Raw genomic sequence first — 19,978 nt, forward strand, 5'->3', positions numbered from 1 at the left:
CTAAACCTTAAATCCTTAACTCCTAACCCCTAACGTCTAACCCTAGCCCTAACCCCTAAACATTAAATCTCAGCCCTTAAACCATAATCCCTAAATCCATATATATATGTACTCCTGATCAATTATAATAACAACCTTAAAATAGTAACCCCTAAACCGACCTAAAATCTTAAATTAATAATATCATATACATACCCCTAAACCTAAAACCCTAAATTAACTATATACGCTTAATTCAATATTTTAAATTTAAATTAATACTATCTCTTTTAATTACGATAATAATTTCAAAATTTTTAATATATAACTTAAAAAACAATCAGTAATCATTTACCCAACAAACTTTAAAATTATTTTAAATAATAATATTTTAATTTTTCCATGTGTTTTATTTCAAATTATTTATACGTATTATTTTTTTCTTAAGATTTTAAATATTCAATTAGAAATAAATTTAATTTCATTTAATTAATATAAATAATAGTTCAATTAAGATAATTTTTTTGTGGCGCTTAATCAAAAACACCGCTAAAAACCCTATTACTAGCGGCGCACTTTAACAAAACGCCGCTAAAACCCCTAGAATTAGCGGCGGTTACTAAAAAAGCCGCTAAAAGTCTGAGCATTAGTGGCACTTAATAAAAAACGCAGCTAAAAACCCGGACCATTAGCGGCGCTTACCTAAAAACGCAGCTAATAGCCAGAGCATTAGCGGCGCTACGATAAAAACGCCACTAATTCCCACGAAAGGCCACCAAACGACGCCATTGGCTTTTATTATTTGCGGTGTTTTCCTGAAAAACGCCACTAATGGTTATCTTTGGCGGCGTTTTTATGGAAACGCCGCTAATGCTCCACTAAATCCCCCCGAAAGGCCACCAAACGACGCCGTTGGCTTTTATTATTTACGGCATTTTCCTGAAAAACGCCACTAATGATATTTTTTGCGGCAATTTTAGGGTAACGCCGCTAATGCTCCACTAAATCCCCCGAAAGGCCACTAAACGACGCCGTTGGGTTTTATTATTTTGCGGCATTTTTGCTAAAAACGTCACTAATCCTTTTTCTTTCCGGCGTTTTTAAAGAAACGCCACTAAAAGTGCCGCTAAAAACCTATTTTGGTGTAGTGACACCTGTAACAGATCCGAACTTGGTGGAATTACGGAGGCTACCAAAGATAAGTTCAACAATTGGTAGAGAATTGATTTATTCGAGATTGATTTGATATCGAGAGAAAAAATAGAAAATGAATCAAAATCCTAGGGTAATTAGGGGAGGATTAAATACTCAAGTTTTTCAAATTTTAAGGGGCTACATGATAAATTATCTAATTTTGGCTGAAATGGGAGGTTTGACGTGACTTGAACTAGGTTTGCAAGAAAGAAAGTGTAAAGCCTTAACCACTTAGGCTATTGCCCATTCTTATTATATTTTTACCCTAAATATTATTTATGCTAATGTGACTTTCATCCTAGGCAGGGGCAAAGTTAGAAAATTATTTTAGGGGTCAAAATTAAATTATAATTTTTAATAGCCTAAATCTTTATAAATTTTAAAGGATTAAATCAAAATTTTATTATTTTTAGGGGACCAAAGTATAATTTTACCTTTACTAGTTTGAAGGACTATATAAACAATTTTTTTTATTTGGGGGGGGGGGGGCTGGGGCCTCTACTAGCCCCTAGATATGTCAATGATCCTAGGTTGCTAGAAATAAAAAGAAAAAAATGGAAGAAGTGTGATTTAAACCTAAGACTTTTAGAAGATATACAAACTACTTAACCATCAAATCAAAGACTTATTTCTTATTTATTCATTACAACTAATTCTCTATATTTTGTGACATTACATAAAAAAATATTATTTTATATGTAAATTCTACATAATAGAAATAATACTATTTTTAAAAATAGATACAACTTTTTCTAATGATAAGAACTTACATAAATAATAATCGGTAGTTTAATTGTTTTTATTGATGTAAATGTGGATGTTTTAGAATGTGATTTACTAAGTTTGTGTGCGTTAGTTATTTTCTAATTAGTATATATAAAAATATATATTTGCTACACTACAATTTGGGGAAAGAGGATGCCATTAATAGGGCTTAAATCTTAGATCTTATGGTCACAATATAAAATTTTAACCACTAGCTTTTTTAGGTGGTTGGCAATCAGAAATTTTACAAGATTATTATTTTTGGTTTAATACATTAATTGATATTTGAGTTTGACACTTTTTAAATATAGTATTTATGTTTTTTGTCCAACGTGATATTTATATTTGACAAAAATTATACAGTTTGGTACCCAAAGATAGTGATGGCAACTTAATATTTAAATCGAGTTTTTGGTTAATTTAATATAAATTAATTACTAATATTATTAAGTTTGAATTTTCATAATTTTATTTATAGAATAAATTTGGTGTTAATTATGAATTTAATTAATTTATTAATTACATTATTATTATTATTTTTTCTGATGTTTAACATTGATTTAATAAAATTTAATTGTCAACAATATTAATTAATTATAAAATTACATTAAATTAATCTTAAAACTTGAATCAAACACTAAAAAATTAACAATGTTATCTTCAAGTATTAAAATATTTAACTTTTAACAGATATAGATACTACATTAAAAAAAATACAAATACCATATTAATAAAAGGTGTTGAACTCAAAAACTAAAGGATGTATTAAACTATTTTTTTTTATTTTAAATTATGATAATAAGAAGTGAAAAATACTTTCATTGGGGGGGATAATAAATAAATGAAACTGATCATGTATCCTGCAGCTTTCAAGCAAGAAGAAGGAACAAAAGAGTAACTTGTCGTCCTAATTGGAAAAAAAATTATAAATGCCACCCCTTTGGATTTTAGGTTTTTCATTTTTATTTTTACCATGGATATATGGTTAAGTTCACGTTTTTCACGTGATACAATAACCTTCAAAAAGATCTTTTGTTCTCAATTACACTTTTAAAGAATTGTACCTAAAAGCAGCTTAATTATTACGTCAGGTAAGGTGTTAACTTCACTCAATTTATATATATAATTTAACAATAAAATACTATTTTAAAAATTAGATTTTAATAATAATTCGAGCCATCACATAAATCTAAGCGGAGTTAAATGAGTACAATAAATTATGTAACAAATTTTAAAAAATTGGTATTGTTTATTAGTAAAATTAACAAAGGAAAAAGGTGGTTTACACGATGGGCTGCTTAGGTGAAGGTAAGGAAATGAGTTTTCTTGGTGATGGAGTTTGTGGGTTTTGGAAGAAAGAATAATTACGTTTAAGCGTATGAGTTGATTTGCATGATATTTTTATAGTGTGAGATATGTTTAGATAAGTGCTTTGAAGTGATTGACATGAAAGTCTAATTTGATATTCATGATAATGACAATGATGTTACGTCTTAAGATAAGATATTTTAAGACGATTGGCAATCAATGACCCTGGATTCTTACATAGTCCTCATATAGTCTTAGTGGAGATGCCTAGTTCCAAGGTTTGTTGGACTGAGGTTCGTAAGTTAACTCAAGATTCGCTGGTTGGTAGGTCAACTATGCATGGTTCTTGTGATATTGACTTCATTAGAAGACAGATGTCAAGTTCTCTTTAGGTTTGTCATGAGATCTATGAGGTCTGCTATATACATTGGCGAATACAAGAGAAGGCAGGTGGGGGCCATTGCCCCACCTAGATTTTTAGAAATTTACATAGCACCCTCTTTAAAATGAATTTTATTATATTAAACCCCCTAAAAATTTAAATTCTGATCCCAAAAAACACCAATCCCTTTTAAAGTTTAAAAAATATACAGAAATATATATATTTATCTCTTATAAAATAAGATATTTTAGAAGTTTCAAATTTTTAAAGGTTTCTAGAGAAGTTCCAATAAAAAAATCATCAATTTTTTTAAAAAGATAACAATTAAAGAAAAAACCTTTTAACTGAAAGAAAAAAAGGAAGAGTAGTGGAAGAAAGTAATTAACAAATTATAAGAGAAAGAAGAAGATATTATCACTAAAGAAGAGGAACAAGAATAAATAAAAAATAAAAAATTAAGGTTTTCTTTAAATATTTTGACTTGCTTTCTTTATATTTTTTTGTAGTTCTATATTAACTATAAGTACCCAAAAGAAAAAAAATTCTCAAATGTTAAGGTTTAGGGCTTATAAATTATACATGAAAATTAATAGTAAAAAAATATGTAGTCGACAATACTATATAAGTTTATCCCCTTAAGTCGTATTTGTTAATATGCCACTAGTTATATAAGATATAAGAGATATAATAATTAAATATATCTTTAGATTAAATGATTTATCTTCAAAATATACAAAAATAAAATATTTTGATATATTAAATCCATTAAGTTGGAATCCTATTAAAGCAAAATCTTAAATATTAGGATAAATAATATATGTGAATTTATTTAATTCTTTTTTGTACTAACAAAAATAAAAGTAGGTAGGTGGGGTGCTTTGCTAATTGGCACAGGGTTCTTATATGATGCCACGGTGTTTTAGTGACGTTGCAATATTTCGTCACACTAAAGCTGCATTTTAGAAAAAAATTTTTGCTGCAGCTGTAAACTTGGGATTTATATTATTTATTAAAGTTACTACTATAATAATTTTTTTTAATCTGTATTAAATTTTGAGAGTTTATAATCTATATACACTATATATAAAAATAGTGTATCAACCATTTCTCCTTTCGACACCTATCCAAATAATTTTTCCTTTTTACACCTATCCAAAAAACAAAGCTATCTTTTTATTTTTCTTTTTTATTTTTCTCTTTTTTTTTGAGATTTTAAAACATTTTAATCCTTAGAATATATTCAGAATTTAAATCTATATTTATAAACTAAATATGAAAAGAAGGCGTTAGGGCATTCCAATCTTGCTTTTTCATTATAACATCATGGTTTAATTGCGATTACATCTCTTTACTTTTTTTTTTAATTTATGTAATAATGATCAAATTTCCTTTTCGATTTTTATATTACAGTTGAGATTTAATTTTTAATAAAATTTGGCACCTAGAGGGACACATGTTCTATTGGTCTCTCTCTCTATCTCTCTCCATTATAAAATGATGGTCAAATTTTAATTTTGATCTCTTTGAAGTTTTTATTATAAAACAATAGTTAAATTTTAGTTTTTTTTTCTTATATTACTCTCAAATTTGAGATTTTATTTATAAATATAATTTGATGCGTCAAGAATGATGTATATAATTTACATAGTAATTGCATATAGATAAATATATTTTATTTCTTCCTTTATTATTTTATTTTTTAAATTATATTATGAAGTGATTGATTTATATATTGAACCGTAGGTCATGTTTTAATTCTATCATATTAGAGTTCTATCTCAAATTATCTCATATTTTGTTAATTTATCTTAATTTAATTCCAAATTTATTTTTATAAAATATAAAGATATAAAATAATATTTAAATTTATAATTTTTTTGAAAAATATTCTATTTGACAATTATTCAGTATAATTAAAAATTTATTTTCAATTAATCATTTAAATCCCCAGGGGCATACAATCTTGTTTTATTTATTTATTTATGAATTAGTCTATTCATATTAATTCAGATTAAATAACTCATCATGCAATTCATTGTTATATATTAGAAATCTCTAATATATTTATATCTCTATTATTCGATTGATTATGTTAAATTTTAATATAATTAACCGTCAAATTTTTTTATATTAATAATTAAATATTTTAAATTAGTAAAAAAGTCCATGTGAATGATTTATGCTAAGAGTATATATATATGATGCTCGTATTAAATTAATACAAATCGTTGATTGAAATATTTAAAACAAGGTAATTTTACGATACTTATAAGTAAATCTTTCTATCTATCTATATATACATATGAAGAGAAATAGAAAACAACATAGTAGCAATATAATAGTAAAATGGTCGCAAAATAGGGAAAAAACAACAAGAAAATAATATTAAAAACAAAAAAAAAACATTTTTTTCTCTTTTAGTGAATTCGGGCCACGCCCGGGCTAAAAATGCCTTACCCGAGGCTCGACTCATTTTTTAAACAGACATTATTTTTTTTGTCCAAGTCCATTTTTTGGGCCTATATTTTTGCCCAAACCCTCCCACATTTTCGGTGGGCCTTCAGGCTGGGATGGGTGGCCCGACCGATGAGTAGGTCTACTTTTATGTGTTAATTTTCAAATCAAACTAATATTTTTATTATATCAATCTTGAATACTATTGTTATTATATATGTAATGGTTGAAAGTTTTTTTTTTTACATAAAATAAAGAGATAAAGTAACATTTAGTCCATGAACTTGACAACTTTTCTCAACTTGGTTATTCAACATTTTTTTGTCCACATTAGTTGCCAAATTTGTATTCTTAAGACAATTTAGTCCTTTTTTTAACAACATTAAGAGGTGATGATGTGGTACTTTTAGAGAAGAATTCACCTAGAGGTTCCCAGTAAGCTTGAGTAGTTTGACCCTCAACTGTGGTTGTTTGATAATCGAATGAAGCTCTGAGTGGTAGTTATAAATATGTAAGCCTCATTCGTAATAATTTTAATACCCTCGTTTACTTCCTTATTTATATTTCCCCAAATCACCTAAAAGGTAATAGCAACTAGACAACATTGGTGAAATGTAATTAGGAAAATAAAAAGTTTAACCAATCCTTGATTCTATATAGTAAGATGGTATCTTTCCAAGTAACCATTAATCGATCCTAGATCACAACAACCATATTATAATCCCTACAAGCATGTAATGTAATCTTAGAATCCTAGTGACATCGAGGGCGAGTGATGGTAGCAGATTTATGTCGCTAGTAAAAATTAGACATAGTAGGAACATAGTTGTTATAAAGGCTCCACACTAAACTTTTGATTTCTCTAGCAATTCTAGCGACCATAGGATTTTATAGAAATTAACATTTAAAGTGGATGGACTATTTGTTAATGGTTGTTGACTAATAGATAGTAAGGTGGTGAGAGCTTTATATCATCCTTTAACAATGTAAATTTCAATCACATCATATTGCCAAACTAGCATATCTATCACACTAGATTTTCATTAAGGTCCGAAGATTAAGAAAGATTTGGGAACTAATTGAAAGAAATAGTAGGTTCGGTGGACTCTATTGGAAAATCTGGAATTTTAGTGGTTGAATGGAAAATAGTTGGGTCTCAATTCTGGTTTAGTTAAGTTGGAACCCGTTGGTTCCTTAGCTGGAAACAAAATGATTAGTGATGGATGAGTTATTTGGGACTTTAGCGACTGTGCGTGAAAGGTTATATATATGTGTGAGAAGGATTATTCTGAAGGCAAAAATTCTTCTCATTTATGTTTCATTTTCTTCTCTTCTGCATCATTGTCTTTAGTTGCTCCGAAGAAGAGAAAGTTGGGGAAAGCTCTTACACTCTCTGTATTTGTGAATTTGAGAAAAAAAGAAGAGAAGTTAAGGATTTCTAAAATATTTGAAAAGCTTTTGAATGTTACTGGATTCTGGGTTTTAAAGCTTGAATATATTTGATTTAATTGGTATATTGGTGGATGTGTGTAGCTGGAAGGATGAAGGAGTTGTAAAAGCTAAGTTGGAGAGGATAAAGGATAGCAGATGAGTTTTCGTACTCCACTGTTTGAGGTGTTACCATTTGAAGTGTTATTCTGGTTGTTGTGTTGCTTTTATGTTCTACTCTAAGTTCAATTTCAGTTATATGATTGTATATGATTGTAGTGAATGAGAAAGTTGTGCATGCATAAAGTTGTGTAATTACATGAATGTTTTCTAGTATGTCCTTGAATTGTATGATAGAATTGGTACATGGCATACTCCATGATATAGTATGAATAAGTAGTATTGGTTGTAAAGACGTGCATGTAATTTATGTTTTTAAAATGTGGAGCGTGGAGGGAATTATTTGGCAGGTTAGTTGAAGGTAAGAAAATTGGCGTAATGGATGAATGGACGAATTGAACGAGGAATGGATGAATTGGACGAGGAATGGAGTTACCAAATATGAAAATGGCCCAGCCTTGTGGGTGAATACTTAGGTGTTTGAATTACAAGAGGAGTTGAGGATGTTTGGTTGAAAATGGTCTACTGGCTCCACAGAGCGGCATAATGGATAAATGATCGACTGGCTCTACGGAGCAACACCATGAAAATGATTTTTTGACTCCTCAGAGTCAAAATTCTGTGGCTAGTCATGGCCTAATCCACTGGAGGAAAAATTCACCTTATAGAAAAAATGAAGTCCACCAGGGCAGTAAATAGGGAAGCCTGTCAGGGCATATAAGTGGAAATCACTGTTTGACTCGCGTGGCAAAAAGTCTTATATAATGGTTATGGCATGTATAGGAATGTTGGCAAGAATGCTAATAAGAGGTCTAGCCAAGACGTAATGACAAGAGGAAAATCTGAGAGTGTGTTGTACATGGATATACGTGGAAAAGAGGGTTATCCTTCAGAATATTTTCAAATATGTACCACTATTAAGAGTCCTCTAGAGTTAACGGATAAGCCAACATAGGTTTTGAGAAAGCGAGACGATTCTCTAGACTCTACTTTTAAGTTTTCTTGGCAAAAAAGTTGTTAGAAAAGGGAAAATCTACTTATGACTATCTTATGTGGGAAGTCCACCAAGGGCCATCTGTTTTGTATACCCCCGAGAGGCTATCGAATGAGAGGGACGTTCGTAAAGGTTATTCACTCTAGGAAAGTCCGCCAAGGGTTATTCATTTTGGTGATATCCTTAAGGACTAGTTGAAGGAAAATTCCATTGGGATTATCTTATACGAATATGCAAAAAAAGGGTTTATTCGTATGATAGTCTGCCAAATAATTGATTTAGAAACTTCCTATTGAGGTTATGTACATGAGGGTTTCCCTTTTGGATAGGTATCTGAGTTAGCTAGAGTATATACACGAAGTAGACCGAATGATGTCGTACATTTAGCATAAATTTTCAAGGAATTAATTGTAATGGGTAAGAATTCGCCGCTACAACAAAGTGTGTACTAGTCCGCCAGAGTTAACGAATGATATGTATGTTAGCTCAAGAGAAAAGTTATCCAATAAATTTATCAAATGATAAAGAATTTGAATCTAAGATGATGTTTAGGTCTCTTTTAAGAGTTGAAAGGATGCCTACATCTTAGAGAAATCCTGCCACAAATATATTCGCCAATAGCTTGTTCAAGAATAGCATATAGGTGTTGACTATGCCAGCCAAATTACGAGAGCTTATATGAATTTCAGGGAGTTCTTATTTAATAATTTATGTATGAAATCTCACTAAATTCATTCAAACTTATGAATGGTTTGCCTTGGTTATAGGAGTAAAGGCTATTATGGAAACTGTGGGAAGGGACCAAGGCAAACCTCACAGAACCTATGTGGGTTTCTTTGAGGTGGTATCATGCATATAGAAGGGCGCCCTTAGAGGCTACACCTCAGGTAGTGAATATGTAATTAAGAAAAATTCAACTTGTTAAAATTATGTATATAGGCATATTCAGTAGATGGGTATGTTGTAAAGAAATTTTTTTTCTACATAGTTAGTTAATCGTATAATAAGAGATTTCATACAATGTTCTTTATGAAAATGCTTTGGTTAGTTAATTTATTAACTTAAATTTTTATTTGAATGTAGCATTGATTCTAGAAGAGAATTAATTAAATTGGAAATATTTTGTTATGTAACAATTTAATTGTGACATTTGGTGCCCGGACCAGACGATCGGGTTCGGTATAGGGTGTTACAATATCAACATTAGTACTTGATGGCAATTGAATCAATAGAATACAACAGGTTCTGTAATAAATGAAAAGTTAGTGGTGTCAAAAATTGTGGTTTCAAAACCTCGATTCTGTAAATTGAGTCATATTTACGGAGTTATATTAGAAGCAAACTGAACTTCAATTTAGAAATTTTGTCGAAATAGTGTTTAATTTGAGTACACGGACTAAATCGTGTAAATGATAAAAGTAAGAATTATTAAGAAATTACAATTAGAATTGAATATATAAGACTTATTAAGTAAATAAACCATTATATATTATTATAATGGTGGTCGGTTATGACTTATATTATATGTTAAATATATTATAAAAATTTAGTTAAACTTTATTTTTTTTAAAAACAAAATGAAAGTAAATAGCAAAGTGGGGAGAAAGAGAAACAAACCTTTCATCTTTATTTTGCATGCTGAAAATTGGGATGGAAGAAAATGGAGCATTTGGCCTTTGCGCTTTAAGCTTTGAAGCTCAATTTGGTTAGTGTAATTTTACCCATTTCCTATCATTTTTATGTTTTTAGAATCCCCGTAGTTCAATTTAGCTGACCCATGTTACAGTTTTTGGTGCTAGTAAAGATTTAGGATGTTACCATTGTAGAATATTTAGAGTTTGAGGTGTTATTTTGATAGATTTTAAGTTTAGAATTGATAAAGGACTAAATTGTAAAGTCAATTGATGATTTTGTGCAATAAGGACTAAAATGCACAAATTTCAAATTTGGTGGTAAAAATGTGAAATAGAGAGTTAAATTAGGCTTAGAGTGAAAATGGTATAAAAATTAGGGGTTAAGTTTGAAAGTATGTTATTCCCGATTTTAGGGGCTAAATTGAATAAAATGAAAAAGTTGCATAAATTAGAAATTGAATGTGAAATTGGCTTTGTATTGATAATTTATTATGTTTGTTTTAATCTATAGCTAACATTGACTCAGATTCCTCAAAAAAGAAAGGAAAAGACAAAGTCGTCAACGAATAGCTCGGAGTTCACGGTTTGTGTTTCTATAATCAGAATTACTCATAAATTTGCTGCATTTGAATTGTGTTTCTAGGGTAAGAATATAAGGTGAGTCTATTTGTGAAATTGAGATGTATTTGAATTAGTAAAAATGATTGATGTTTTTTAGGATTATTTTGAGCATATGTGAAAGTTATGAGTATTTATGTAAATATGGAATTGAATGTATAATGAAATGTTTTATGTTATTTTATGATTGCATAAATGAGTTAATGATGTAATTGATGTGAATTGGTATATGGATTGAGAATGAAATAAGTAATGGAAACTTTATTAACTGTTCGGGCAGAGTCGGATATAGTTGGAATGCCATAGGATAGGAAGAGTTCAGGGATTTCTTCGACTACAAGTTGATGAGGCACTGTGTGCCAATTTGCTTCGTTTTAACTAATGAGACATTGGGTGTCAATCTATTTGATAGTGCTGGGCGCAACTATTTGTTTTGGTTTTATCCAATAAGGAACTGGGTGCCAAATTGGTGTGTTGGTTAGATTCGTGTATCTGTTTGAGTCTGAGTCTGAGTCGTGTTAATAGGGAATTAAATGATAAAATAAGTTATTTGATTTTCGATATGGCAAATGGTGAGAAATGAAATTGAAATGTGGAAAAGAATATGAGATAATGAATAGAATTATGAATATTGGATGGTGATGTTCAGTGAATGTCTATGAAATGAAAGGCTAGATGGAATATGTTTATACATGAATTGAGCTAATAAATGCACTATGAGATATAATTACCATGTATTGATGTTAGATTAATGATTTAGTTGTGAATAAAGAATTTTTAATTTAGCCTTTGTAATTGATCTTATTGCATGTCATTAATGGAATTAAAATGTTCATTTTAATAGTCTCTATTTTGTTTAAATATATGGATTATAGAAATACCACTGAGCTATACTCAGCATACGGTTTTGTTTTTCCACGCTTAAGTTAGATACTATTCGGTTCGTATGTCTATTCAGCATCCAATGACAATCCCGAACTCAAGTGTTGGTGATGCTCTTATTTTGGTTTTGGCATGTACCTAGAAAGTCTTGTGTTTGGAATGTTGATTTTGTAGTTTGATGACATTTTGAATCTTGTTGGCTTTATTAGTCATGTACATATGTATTGCATAGTGACAATGGTCATTTTGTTGATAGTTTGATGGTTGTTTTGGTTATTTACTAAATGTTTTCATGGATGAAATGGTTATATGTTAGGCATTATGTTTGATGGATGATTGGATCTTTTTTCATGCATAATATGCCTAGATTATGTCTTAGTATGGAATTGGTAAAAGTCATGCCTACACCTATGCTTTATTTAGATGTGTCGGTTGTTTTTATACATGTTTGGTTTGGTTTATTTGGGGTGCCATTGAAGGCATAAAGGTATGATTGAGTAGGATAATTTAATTGGGTTAGCATTGTTGATTGAGGTGCCAATTGTGGCATATTGGTTAGACACCTAGGATGGTTGTTGTAAATGATGTTTTTGACTTGTTTTGAATACCTTTGAATAGGTTGAAATGTAGTCTAAATGAAAGCTTGGGGATTAAACATTTCATGGTTGTATAGCTTGGTTTAAAAGGCACTTTTCAAGTATACACTGGCTGGCACATAGTCTACCGCACAGCCATGTGTCCTACAGGGTCACCCCACACGGCCATGTGGCCTATTAAATTTTGGTGTAGGTTTGTCTAAACAGTCTCAAGGAGTTACAAGGTCGTGTGACCCTATATTTGAATTGTAAATGGTTTTACCGCACAACCATGTTCTTGAGCCACACGAGCTAAGCTTTGTCATATGGCCTAGCGACACAACCGTGTGACCCCAATTTCACACGACATCTGGTTGTTACATAGTTTACTCACTTGGCCATGTAACCCTTCCACACAGCCTCAACCCTTTCACACAGCCTCGAGTCACGACCAAGTGTCCCCTATTTTCATATATTCTAATCTTTTTAAATTTGTTTCAAATTGATCCAAATTGATTGCCTGCTTAGTTTTAATCTCCGTAAGCTCGATATTAACCCGTAATTTATTGAAACACATGTTAATTTTTTTAATTATGATTTGTTTGATATTTAATTTAGATTTTAAAATTATAATTTGCTTGTAATTGTTTGATATTTAGTTGTAACATCCTATTGTCCAAGTCTGACGACTGGACCGGGTGAGGGGTGTTACAAGTTTCATTTGGGTGAAACAAGGTTCGTATTAACTGAATATTCCAACCTCATGTGCTTGAGTCAATTAAATCACAAGCATTATTAACTTCAATTAACTGAATTTTATTGGTGTTTGTATATTAGGCAATTATCAATCCTCTCAAATGTACATGGATTGGCCATTACTGATTCTTCATTGTAGCCTTTCCTCGAGCACACTATAACACCCCAAAATATAGGGAGTTAATTATAAAGAATGACTAAGTGAATGATTAGGCTTGATGGTTAAGTGTTTACTGTAATCCTTAGAGGTCCTATGTTTAAGCCACACTTCTCCCAATTCTTTTCTTTATTTTTCAGCAACCTATGATCAAAACCATACTTGAATATATATTAGATGGAGTAGAAAATAACTAAGAGTGGATAATAGCCCAAATGGTTAATCCTTTACACTTCCCCCTTCCCAAGTTCAAGTCATGCCACCTTTCCCTTTTTTTTCCTTTTAATTTTGGTAATATGAGTAATTTACCATGCAACCCCTCCAAAATTTGTTAAACCTAGCTACTTAATCCCTTTTCCTAGTCATAATAGAATTTTGTTTCCCTTTTTGACCTAAAGAGAATTGTATTCCCCTAATCTTTATTTTTCCTCCTATTTTATTTTCTTCTCTTTACTTTCCATAATAATTTTCTGTATTGTTGATAATTATTCCATTTCCCAAATCAAATCATCTCCCATTCCGTTGTGTTTTTATCGGTTTAGTGAATCGCCATAAATTTCATCCCCAATTTTCCAAAAGTCGGTAAGTTCAAATAAAACCTCAGTAATCAATTTGAAATTCTCAAAGAATTTACATATGGTGTTAATCTTTCATTTGAATGAATGGATCTTTTATGAGTCTTGTCAAAATTCTTGGTAATCTTGATAAATCTTGAAAATTGTGGTGTTATTAATTCTTGCAGAAATATCATTTAAAGGACCCAATTTAGGTAACCTGGACCAGATCTAAATGAGAGGGACATCACTCGAGATCTCGGAGACAGGTATGTGTTCTTTTACAAGTAAATCGGGGAAAAATTGTGCCTAGGATATGGCCACACGGGCATGTGGACCACATGACCATGTCCCCCTTAAACCCTAGGATAGTTTGTTTTTCACACGGCCAAAACCTTTCCACACGGTCTGCCACACTGGTGTGTGGACCACATGACCCACCGTACGACCATGTGCCCCTATTTTTCAGATTTTACAATTTTGCCTATTATTTTTAGATTTTATACTTTTGCCCCTATTTTTAGATTTTATAGTTTTGCCCCTATTTTTTTAGATTTTTACAATTTTGACCTTATTTTTCAAATTTTATAGCTTTACCTAAAATTTTATGATTTGTTTAGTTTAGTCCCTAAACGGTTTTTGAATTGTTTTTAATGTTTTATTTTATTCAATTAAACCCCTGACAATATGAATAATACTAGAATCCATGATCTAATTGACTGAACTAATGTTATGTGAATATTTGCATGGAATACACATGTCTATTGTATCTATATTTGTGATTTTCCGTACAACATGTCTTATGTTACTGATAAACCGAACATTTACTAACCTTGACTTTTGGTTATTAAGTTGATCTGTTATAAGCATATTATTTGCTACTGTATTGAACTATTATAAGAATATTGATTGCTATCATATTTTTTTTTTGTTAAAAACATAATTAAATGCTACCGTATTGATCTGTTTAAGCTTGCCATATTGCATTGCATGGGGGTGGGACGATGTGAACAGAGAAAGTTAAGCAGTTTATCTACATCGTTCAGCGGTTTATCCACACTGTTTGAACAAATTTTATCTGCACCATTTGAGTGGGTTAACCACACCTTATTAGCAGCTTCAATCTACAAATATGTTGTGCATCCATAACCTTCCAACAGCTTGTTTGCAAAAACTTTTTAACAATAAAAACTCGGTGGTTCATCCAGCCTTTTTATTACTAGTGGTTTATCCACAATGAGTGGTTTGTCCACAACGATAAGTGGTTTTATTCACAGCATGGTGTAAAGGTAGAAGATTTCTAAGGAACTCCTACTATGGTGTGTAGTGGTGGGGTAGGAACCTTTTCTGATAAATTGAAATTGCATTGCATCTATAAGCATTTGCATTGCTGTGAATACCGAGATATTACGATAATGAGTTAATCTGAAATACCAAAATTTCGAGTTGCCATTCAAATTGTGTTTATCCTTTGAAGTTGATATTATGTATGTTGTGTCTATTGTTTGCATCAATTTTCTTGTGATGGAACTCACACTAAGCTTCATAGCTCACTTCCCTTTTTATTTTTATCTTTACAGATAACCCACCAGGTTAGGATGTGGACTCGGCATACGAAGGGCTCAGCTCGGATTGACGGTTCTACCATAAGAATATTTTGAAATTATTATTTGATAATTTTTATTATTTAGAGACTATATCATTTTATTTTGAACAGTGGCATGAGACTTAGGTTGGTTTTAATTAGCATACATGTCTTTTAAATTGGGGTTTTTTTTTAAATGTTGAATTATGGATTATAATCAAGTATGCATGAAATATAGATTTTATTAAAAATAAGTTAAAAATCACTTTCCCATTGCAAGATTATAAATAATTTTTTTTCTAATAAATAAACCAAAAATTAACCAAGTTTTTCAATGATAATCATCCTTTACAAGAAAGATGTTAAACTAATTGTTTTTTTACTCATGGAATTTTCTAAAATTAGACTAAGTTTTCTTCTAAAATAAAAAAATGTTTTAAATCGACTATTTTATAAACCTATATCGCTACTAGGCCATCTTGGTGGACGATGTAATCTCCAGAATTCAGGTCTAAAGTTTAGGCCGGGTTGGAGAGGTTACACATACCCTGTGCACTCCAAATGTTTTCTATGTAAATGATGGGTTCCTTCCTAAGTATGTTTAAACTCTATGAATGGATAATATTTTTGCCTTGAAAACTCTTGCTACCAAGGATGTGGGGTTGGTCACCAATCGCCAACCTACTTGCGCAACATGAAATCAAATAATATGAATTAAAACTTAGACACACATAAAACATACTAGTTCACACAACTCATGTCTCTAGAGTTATCATTATTTTGACAACAAAATCAAATAATAAGAATTAAAACTCGTTACAAAATGATATTTGTAATAAGAAACAACTCATGGTATAAGTCTAAAGTGATTGCAAAATGGATTTAATATAAACATCCTTACCTATTTTAGAAAGCATTCAATTGCTCCAACTTCATATACTGTAACACCCCAAATCCAGCCTGGACATTAGGTCGAATCTGGCGATGTCACATGGAAGTGCGTTTGAAAACCGTATCATTGCTAAAACTGTTTTCCATTTAGAACTTATCATTATCTTTCATTAATTCTCAAATCATGATTCATTTCCAAAACGCTATACTTTGCGGAAGCTTTTAAAATAGTTTGCATATTTAAGCGTATTTTGTTAAAACGTTTGTTTCGTTTTGAAAACTCAATTATCCCTACTACTAGCAGTTGCAAATAAAATAATAGAAACCCCAAATTAAAAGTAAAAATCCAAAGAGGCCATAATTACAATAAAATACCCCCAAAATAGAATTGAAATTTTAATTAAGTACTAAGTCGAATTTAATAGGTCGTGTGGCCACCGCTGAGTCCTCCGTCGCATCAATCCGCCTATGTCTGGGGATTACCTATACAGTCAAATAAGAAGGGTGAGTTTATGAAAACTTAATGTGCAATCCCATATAAAACAAACAAACATAAAACAATCACATTCTGGGCCTAAGCCCTTTTCAGTATCAGTGACAATATCAGTTTGGGCTTTAGCCCATCTCAGCATAGAAGCAATCATGTGTTTGGGCCTTGGCCCATTACAGTAACAATAATTAGCACAGTAACAGATTATACAGTATACAGGTCCTACCCAGCCAGCCTCTACACTCCATCTCCGTCCAACCCTACACTCTATGTGGGGGTATAATCAACCCACCCATCCCTATACTCCAAATAGTACCGAATGCGGCACTAGACAGTAGTTGCAGCTGTGCTGCCAGTAAGTTAGGCTTGAAGCCTTTCCGTACACTTCCTCCAACCAATATCAGTCCCTAACCCAATGCAATGCATCATACAGACATGTCATGGTATCATGTATAAATAGTATAGTGTATATAGCATGCTCAACATACAGACATACATATCCATCTCATTTAGGCATATAACAGTCTTTCAATCATTTCAGTCAATTAGGGGTCTAGGTAAACTTGCCGACCTTTCAGTAGGTTCACAGTCGACTTGGGCAACCCGTGCAACCTTAACAGTCCAACAGTGAAAATAGGCCCACAGGCCTATGTTGTATGCCCATGTAGGCCCACACGCTCGTGTGGCCCACACAGCCAAAAATGGTCTTGGCCTAATAAATTCCAAACACAAGTTTGGTTCACCCGTGTGGGCCCACGCGCCCATGAGGCCCACACTGCCCAACTCGGCCCGGCCCATGAATCACACATGGCCAGCCTCATCGATCACACGCTCGTGTTCGGTTACATGGCCTACCACATGAGCGATCCCACGCTCGTATGGCATAGATAGTCCAATTATTCGGCTTTTTACCGACTAGCGTTTTTAGTGATGTGATTACACACCTGAAACGTTTTTGATGCTAACGCCACCACGATCACTCCAGCACCCTAAAACGTCAACTAGAGTTTAGAACGGATTTAATCAAATAGACAACATCAATGATTATTCAAAAACTCACTTACCCTCAACACTTCAACGATCCAACTACAAATCAAAGCTATAACAGCCCCAGTCCACCCAATTCCTTACTGTCAAAATAGAAAGTAACCCTCCAATCAGTTAATTTTAATCGATAATTAATCAAAATTCAGTGAGGTATACCAAACTATAATCACAAAAAACCTTACCTTCGGTTAATCGACAGAGATCCTAACACTTAAATCATTGAAGACCACTATTCAGCCTCTCGATTAACACCTAAAACCAATCGAAACCTGTAACACCCCGAACCCGAGACCGACACCGGAGTCGGACACGAGATGTCAACAAGCTTTGAAAAATTTTTCCAGACACTGCCCAGTCTGAGTACTAGTCGCTTCAAAAATAATATCTTGAGTTTCACAACTCGAAAATCAATTTTGTGATTTTTCCCTGAAACTAGACTCATGTCCCCACCTATGTATTTTTTTCTAGAATTTTTGGTTGGGCCAATTAGTACAGTTTATTAGTCAAAGTCTCCCATGTTACAGGGGTCGACTACACTGACCTTTTCCCATTACGACTGGGATATCTCTCTGCACAGAGCTTAAATGCTGATGCCGTTTGTTTCTATGGAAACTAGACTCAGAGAGGAATCCATACATATATGGTCTGACCCCTAATTATCTCTGGTCAATTTATAGTGAATTTCCAAAGTCGGAACAGGGAATCCAGAAACTGTTCTGGCCCTGTTCCACAAGAACCCGAATATCTCTTACTGTACTGTTCCTATGATTGTTTCGTTACTTCCATATGAAAGTAGATTCATCAAGGTTCGATTACATAATTTATTCACTATTTAATTCCACTCCTACGAATTCTTGTGATTTTTCCAATCCACACCACTGCTGCTATCAGCTTCTGTTTTCAAAGTAAACCTTACCTAATTTGGGGTTTCATGGACCAACTAGGGCCTTGTCATACATAAGCCCACATATGATCATACTTAGCCATTCTAGTGGCTGGTCATTTGCTCAACACTTCCATTCCAACTATAGTTACATCATGAAACCATCTATACATTCATAAATACGAATGGTCTAATGCCATACTCCACTTCTACAAGCCATTTTCGCATGGCTGTACACTTATACATTTCATAAAGTACTCGAAAGACAACGATGGGTAGTCCTATACATGCCATATCAAAATTCAACCAAAATAGTACCCCAAAAGAGCCTTTGATAGTGTGGGCGACTTCGACTTCAAGATCCCGAGTCCGATAGCTGGAGAACCAAAAATCTATAAAACAGAGGAGCAATGTAACGAGTAAGCAATTTATGCTTAGTAAGTTTGAGCAAGGAATTCCAGCATGCACAAATAATAGCACACATTTAGCTAAACGGAATATTTCATAATACGCAATTTACCGATATCAAACTTGCTTCACAACATTAACAACCCTTATGTACATACACAATAAACTAACTTGGCCGAAGGCCGGTAGCTCGTTTATCAACTGAGCGAACATTTATTTGTAAGGGCTCGATTAATATTCAACACATACGTAACATATCCCAATATTGGGATGTTTTTCGAGTATTAGCTGGAATTTTACAGCAAGCTCATTCATTTCCAAATCACGTACCTTCGGAATTTAACCGGATATAGCTCCTCGTTCAAGTGCCTTCGGGACATAGCCCGGTTTTAGTAACTCACACAATGCCTTCGGGACATAACCCGGATTCAACAACTCGCACGAATGCCTTTGGGACTTAACCCGGATTTAATAACTCGCACGAATGCCTTCGGGACTTAACCCGGATTTAGTATCTCGCACAAAGGCCTTCGGATCTTAGTCCGGATATATTCACTTAGCACAAAGCCTTCGGGACTTAGCCCGGACAGCATTCAATTAATCATGCACATTCACATTTCATTTTCATTTGCGAAACTCAAACACAAGGCACATATCGTCCTTGCACATTCGGCTCAATAGCCACACATAGAGCATGATTTAATCACATTGTAATTTAAGCTCACTTACTCAAGAACTTACCTCGGGTGTTGTCGAACGATTCCGCTAGCTATTCAACCACTTTTTCCTTCCCTTTATCGGTTTTATTTCCCCTTTGCTCTTGAGCTTAATCAAACAAATAAATTGATTTCATCGTTTAGGCATCAAAAGATGA

This window comes from Gossypium hirsutum, chromosome D11 (assembly GCF_007990345.1).
Source record: "Gossypium hirsutum isolate 1008001.06 chromosome D11, Gossypium_hirsutum_v2.1, whole genome shotgun sequence".
In the NCBI taxonomy this organism is placed as follows: domain Eukaryota; kingdom Viridiplantae; phylum Streptophyta; class Magnoliopsida; order Malvales; family Malvaceae; genus Gossypium; species Gossypium hirsutum.